Genomic DNA, 7,324 nt, shown 5'->3' with positions numbered 1-7,324 from the left:
ACTGACTGACATTCCCATTGCTCATCCTCCAGATGTGGCCAGCGAGAGAACTGGAAGTGCTGACACTCCTGTGCCTGCTGCTTCCTCCACTTCTCAGACACTCCCTGCCCTCCAGCCTGAGAACAACCCCACAGGTAAGTCCTTGGCAGGAAGCAGCATTGACCTTTTCAGCTTCTTTCCATGGTGGATGCAAGTTGCTCCTTCCATGGTGGATGCACAGCCGTGGAGAGGAGCAGAGAGGGAGCCAGAGGGGCTCAGTGATGGCCCCCAGGGTGCTTTGCCTTGAGGAGCTCTTTGTGGCCCTTGGGGCAGGAGGTGCTGCTGCTGCTGGCTGCCAAGGCAGGAGGCTTGTTGGGGCTGAGCTCAGAGCTTCCTTTGCTCCCAGCACACTGCCACTGCAGGCAGGCTGTAACTCTTTGCAGCCTGCTCCTGGGCGCAGGGCAGAGCTGAGTGCCGTGGGGTGCCCGGCTCTGAATGCCCCTCAGTGCCACTGCCTTCTGCAGCAGTGTCTGCAGCTGTGCCACAGGAGCTCTTCTCCCCTCTGCTTCTTTGCAGGCCTGCCTGTACCCCAAGGTCACCCAGCTTCCCTGGAGGCTTCTGCCATTGAGGTTCCGGCAGAAGGCACAGGTAGGTCCTGGCTTTAGCCTGCCCTTGGCAGCTGCCAGCTCCAAGCCCAAGGGACACCCAGCCGGGCACCTCGGCAGGGTGAGGACACAGACCTGCCCGTGGTGCCCTCTGCTTGGCTGAGCCCTGATGGCTCCTGGGGTTCAGTTCTGCCCAGGCAGATGGCAAGAGCTGACTGGAGCTTCTCTGGCTGTTTAGTTGCAGATGTGGCCCCGGAGAGGATTCCTCCAGATCCTCTCCTGCCTCTTCCGCTGCAGCCTGGCTGGTATGAGAGCGGTGAGTCTGCCCATGGTGCCCATGCCTTGGAGAGCACTTCCAGCAGCTCCTCCCTCAGTACCCTTGGGTGTTTGCCATGCAGCCCCAGGGACTTGGGTGTGTCTAGGTGCAGCAGGTCACTGACCACCTCCATCTCCATTTCTAGCTCGTTACATGCATCGTCCTCTGCAGCCAGGCTGGCATCAAAGGGGTGAGTCTGTGCTGACCTCACCCCAAGCACTGCTTTTCTGTGCTTTATTCATGTGAAACTCAGCTCAACCCTTTCTGTTTAGGTTCTCCAAGAGGAACATACTCAGCTGAGGGAGCAAAGAATTCCCCAGAGGCTTCAGACTCCCTACAGAGAATGCCTTGGGAACTGGAGAGAGGACAGGGTGGGTGCCCTTCACTCTGCCTTAGCCCTGAGCCTGGGCAGAGGCAGGCTGCAGGCACAGGTCTGGCCACGCTGTGGCCTGCAGAGGGGCAAGGGCTGGATCCCAGCCTCCAGCAGCCATGCTGGGTTTCAGGCCTTGCTGCCTGCTTGCTGTCTCAAGCATATGCTGTGTGGTTGGCACAGCAGAAGCCCTGGGGTGCCTGCCACTGGCAAGGAAGGGAGGGAGGGAGGGAGGAAGGGAAGGAAGGAGCGAGCTGAGGGTGGCACTCCCTGTTGCAGCCATGGTTTGTGTCCATGTGCCCTGAAGGAGGGACTGGTCAGGCAGCTGTGCTGTGCCCCATCCTCTCCTGGCCACCTGAGTTTTCTTGTGTGTCCCAGAGGCTGGCAGCTTGTCTCCAGGCACCAGCACTGGGGGGGAAAGAGAACTTCCTGGCCAGAGCAAACCTGCTGCATGCTTGGCAGTGGTGCCCAGGACAGACTGACATTCCCATTGCTCATCCTCCAGATGTGGCCAACGAGAGAACCAGGAATGCCGATGGCCTGAGCACCAAGCGTCGGTGGTGTTCTGGCAGCATGCGCCAGGTCTGCATGATCAGCACAGCAGGGGTGGTGTTGCTGGTGCCTCTCAGCATCCTGTTTTGCTGTGTGCTGGTGCGCTGGCAGAGGAGCAGAAAACAGTGAGTTTTTTCTTTTTCCCTCTGCTGCTTCCTTCAATGGCTGCATGTAGCCATGAAGCAGTTCGGGTCCAGCTGCTGTGCAGTGCTGAGTTAGTCCTTGCTCAAAAGCCTCCATCAGCAGCTGAGGCTTCATTGGTCTCCTCTTTCCACAGGGTTGCAGACTTCAGTGGCTACTCACAGGCCAGCTCCTGGGCCTATCATCACTAGGAGCCACCAATGCTGCAGTTTGGAACAGCAGAGCCTTCACCTTCCACACTATCTCTGCTCTCAGTGCTCTCCCACAGCCCTTCCCCAACCCCTTGACCTCCCTCTCCTTCCCACCACTTCCACCTCCATCAACTCTCATTCACCTCATGCTCTCACTACCCCTCTTCCTCCTCTTCCCCACCCCAGTTATGTAGCTTTCCTGTTTTCTGCTGAAAATAAATCATTTTGTTTATGTGACATGGTTTGGTGAGGTACTTGGAAGTGTTTGCTGAATGGTTCCATGCAATGGTCTGTGTGAAGGTCTTCTCCAATCTAAAGCACTCTGTGGTTCTGTTACCACCTCCTCAGAGTGCTCAGTGTTACCAGCTTTGACCTTGGCCTTCCCCTTGTGCCCACACAGCTAGACCTGCCACTTCAGCACTTCAGAGAGGTGGACCCAACACAGGCAGCCACTGCTCCTTCAAGGAAAACCAGAGCATGCAACCTCCCACAGAGCCCCCAGCCTCCCACACACCCCCAGCTCATCACCCTCCTGCTTCAGCTGCTATGGAACCAGCCCAGGCTCAAGCCTGCTGGTCTGGTCCCCCAGCAAGAGCCAAGGGCAGCTCTGCCGGGGTAAGTATTGGGGTGCACTGATAGGACTCTCTCCAACAGCATCGGGGATCAGCTGTTTCTCTGCACACACAGGGACAGAGCTGTCACACAGGTGTCAAGCTGATATCAACAGCAAACCCTGCAAGGCACCACACAGGCTCAGCTTAATGCTCAGGCACAGCCACAGATGCCCTCGGTGTTGGCAGGCAGGAGCTGGACACAGGGCTCCCAATCAATGGTGGGCTCCAAAAGCCCATGGCCATGGCCAGGGAGACTGAGCTGGCCAGTCCCATGGACTGGTGAGGCTCTGCCCTGGGGGAAGGGAATGCTTACTGCAGAAGGATCAGCTGACATCGAACCTCCTCAAACAGGACACCCAGGAAAAGAGGGAAGTCATCAAGAGCTGCTCCAGGGACACAAGCCTGACAGGCAAATGTACTGGAGACAAAGGTCTTCACGAATTCATGGTCCCTTGATGAGCCCTAGCTGATGGGCCATCACCAACTGGGAATGCTGCAAAATGCACATCTGGGTGCTGAGCCTCCTGTTAAGATGTTCCATGAATGAGGCTTTTATTGCCTTGGGAGGAATAAAGTGGTGAGCACCTGAAGTGCTGTGGCCTGAGCCACAGGCCCTGAACAAAAGCTGACCTCTAGATGAACATCCCAACCAAATGGGAGATATTATTAGTATCTACTCATTAGTGAAGTATGTACTGTCCTTAGCATCTGTTATCAGTTAACAAAACGTGGATGCTCCTTAGTGACAGATGGAGCTTAGACAGAACAAAATCATCAGGATGAAATGCCATGAGAATGGATTCAGCTTTCCTTGTTTAGAGGCAGACCATCAAGGCCATGCAGTCACATGTCCAGCCTCATGTAGAGGTGAGATCAAAGCCAAAGAGATAAAAACATTCCCTTGCTTTCTCCCTGGGCCCTGGCCAGGCTCTGAGGAAATCCAAGAGGAAGGTGAAGTCAGAGGTTTCCATGTTTAGAATCACATAAACTTGTTTAGCCAACAATATAAAAGCTGGGGCCCCTTGCAGTGACTTTGGATCACAGATCACAGGATGTTAGGGGTTGGAAAGGACCTCTGGAGATCTTTGAGTCCAACCGCCCTGCCAAATCAGGACCATAGAATCCAGTACAGGTCACACAGGAACACATCCAGGTGGGCTTTGAATCTCTCCAGAGAAGGAGACTCCACAACCTCTCTGGGCAGCCTGCTCCAGGGCTCCAGCACCCTCACGCCAAATAAGATTTTCCTTATGTTTTGGTGGAACTTTCTTTGTTGCTCTTCTAGAAGGCTGGCCTGTCTGAGCAGGGAGATTTGCTTGCAGCTCAGAGCAAAAAGGAGAGTTTATGGCTGTTGGAAGAAGGGGGAGGCCACTCAGGAGGACTACAGAGCTGTCATGAGAGTATGCAGGGAAAAAATTAGAACAGCCAAAGCCCAAGATAAATTAATCTGGTTTCAGTTGTTAAAGGCAAGAAATGCTTCTACAAATACATTTAGCAACAAAAGGAAGACTGAGGAGAATCTCTTCTCCTTCACTGGCTGCAGGGCAGAACATAGTGGTCAGAATGAGTCAAAGGCTGAGGTAATTCATACCTTCTTTGCCTCAGTCTCTAGGAGTAGGACCATTTGCACACTCAGCCCCCTGAGCAGATTTAATCCCCCATCAACCAAGGAGACAGCAACCTGCTGCACCCCTTAGTGCAGCCTCTGGGGTCCTGAGGGAGCTCGCGGAAGCGCTCACCAAGCCAGGCAACCCCCTGGATGAACCTTCATCCCCATCCCCATCCTCCAGGCCCTCAAGTTCCAGAGGGCCCGGCAAGGCAAGGAAGGCTGGGGGGAGATTCACCCAACTGTTCCCATCCCTGCCTCATCTCTTAGGTCCCCTTTCTGCCTGCTGGCAAGAGGCTAGGGGCGTCCCCCACTTCTCCTGCTGTTTGCCACCTTTCTCTTGGGGGCGGCACCACCCGACCGCATCCCTCTCCCGCTCCCCTGACGCTCCTGCACCTTTCTGCTTTCTCTCTCAGCCCTGCCACCACCAGGCTGCACTTCGCACCGGTGCCATCTCTGCTGCACTCCCTGCTCCGGGGTTGGAAACCGCTTCCCGCTCACGGGGGCCGGGCCGGGCCGGCGCCGTCCTCAGCCACGCAACTTTCGACGAAGCTACCGAACCGCCGTTGAAATTGTGCCGCAGGGACACAAAGTGCCACAGAAGGGCCACGCCACGCCCTGGTCCCTGCGCTCCCTCGGGGCCGATCCTCTGCTCCAGCCGCGCCGGCCGCAGCCGCTCACCGAGCCCTCGAGTGGCCGAACTCATCCAACAGCTGAGGCGAGGACAGTTCAGGTATTTTCCACTGGTCTCCCTTTACCTGAAAACGTGAGTCACTTTCAGTACCAAACAGAAGTGTTTGTCCAGTTCTGGTGTCCCCAAGCAGGAAGGGCACAGAGCTGCTGGAGAGGGTCCAGAGGAGGCCACAAAGATCATAGAATCATAGAATCAGTCAGGGTTGGAAGGGACCACAAGGCTCATCCAGTTCCAAGCCCCCTGCCATGGGCAGGGACACCTCACACTACAGCAGGCTGGCCAGAGCCTCATCCAGCCTGGCTGCAAACACCTCCAGGGATGGGGCCTCAACCACCTCCCTGCACAACCCATTCCAGGCTCTCACCACTCTCATGGGGAAGAACTTCTTCCTCATGTCCAGTCTGAATCTCCCCACTTCCAGCTTTATTCCATTCCCCCCAGTCCTGTCACTACCTGAGATCCTAAAAAGTCCCTCCCCAGCTTTCTTGTAGTCCCCTTCAGATATTGAAAGGCTACAAGAAGGTCACCTCAGAGCCTTCTCCTCTCCAGACTGAACAACCCCAACTCTCTCAGTCTCTCCTCATAGCAGAGCAGCTCCAGCCCTCTGCTCATCCTCGTGGCCCTTCTCTGGACACCTTCCAGCACCTCCAGATCCCTTGTAATAGAGGCTCCAGAACTGGACACAGTACTCCAGGTGGGGTCTCACCAGAGCTGAGCAGAGGGGGAGAATCCCCTCCCTGGCCCTGCTGGCCACACTTCTCTTGCTGCAGCCCAGGCTCTGCTTGGCTCTCTGGGCTGCAAGTGCTCACTGCTGGCTCACGTTGAGCTTCTCATCCCCCAGCACCCCCAAGTCCCTCTCCTCAGGGCTGCTCTCCAGCCAGTCCCTGCCTAGCCTGGATTTGTACTTGGGATTGCCTCGACCCAGCTGCAGGACCTTGCCCTTGGTCTTGTTGACCCTCATGAGGTTGGCTTGTGCCCAGCTCTGCAGCCTGCCCAGGTCCCTCTGGATGGATCCCTTCCCTCCAGCCTGTCTGCTGCACCACACAGCTTGGTGTCATCAGCAAACCTGCTGAGGGTGCACTCAATGATGATCCAAGGGCTGGAGCAGCTCTGCTGTGAGGCCAGGCAGAGGGAGCTGGGGGTGTTCAGCCTGGAGAAGACTCCAGGGGGACCTCAGAGCTGCCATCCAATAGCTCTTCAGTACCAGGGTGGTGAGAGTCTGGAACAGGTTGCCCAGGGAGGTTGAAGATGTCTCCTCCCTGGGGGTGTTCAAGGCCACGTTGATGAGGCCTTGAGCTGCCCAGGTCTAGCTTGGAGGCGTGGTTGGAAGGTTGGAGTTGATGATCTCTTAAGGCCCTTTCCAACCTGAGCCATTCTTGGATTCAAAGGACAGATTCCTGTTTTCATCCTTAATCAATGAAAACTGAGAAACTGTTGGTGCTACCCAGGGCCACTCCAGCCCAGATCCTAAGACTGTCAGCAAACTCTGCAGCTCAGCTGGCAGCCCTCTTGTTGCTCTCTTACTTGATACAAAAAACCTCTGCATGCAGTGAGATCTTCACTTCTTAGAATTATCTTCAACTTTTTTAGAACTATTGTGTTACAATTATTTATACACCTAACTACAAACAGAATCAAATCATCCTTAAGGTTTGATAATGGTTTAAAGATCTATAAAAGTTTAGCTAATAGGGTATTAAGTTTTCTTCAAAGCACTTCCTCTGCTAAAAACAGTTTAAAGCTTTTTTCTTAGCCAAAAAAATGTAAATGAAAGCCTTGATAACTTAATACTAATTGTATAACTGAATACTAATCATATATGGTTAATAATAATTATATATAGTTAATAATAATTATATATAGTTAATAATAATTATATATACTTAACCCTAATTATAGATTCATAGAATGGTCCAGGCCAGAAGGGACTTCCAAAGCTCATCCAGTCCAACCCCTCTGCACTCAGCAGGGACATCCCCAGCTAGATCAGGTTGCCCAGGGCCTCACCTTGAATATCTCCAGGCATGGGGCCCCAACCACCTCCCTGGGCAACCTGTTCCAGTGTTCCACCACCCTCATGGTGCAGAACTTGTTCCTCACATCCAATCTCAATCTGCTCTGCTCTAGTTTGAAGCCATTGTCCCTGGTCCTGTCCCTGCAGCCCTTTGCAAACAGTCTCTCTGCAGCCTTCTTGTAGCCCCTTCAGGTCCTGGCAGGCTGCTCTGAGGTCTCCCTGGAGCCTTCTCTTCTGCAGGC

The sequence above is a fragment of the Indicator indicator genome, unplaced genomic scaffold, assembly GCF_027791375.1.
Source record: "Indicator indicator isolate 239-I01 unplaced genomic scaffold, UM_Iind_1.1 iindUn_scaffold_198, whole genome shotgun sequence".
NCBI lineage: Eukaryota > Metazoa > Chordata > Aves > Piciformes > Indicatoridae > Indicator > Indicator indicator.
The sequence above is the reverse complement of the archived record's forward strand: the minus strand, read 5'-3'. Positions refer to the sequence as shown.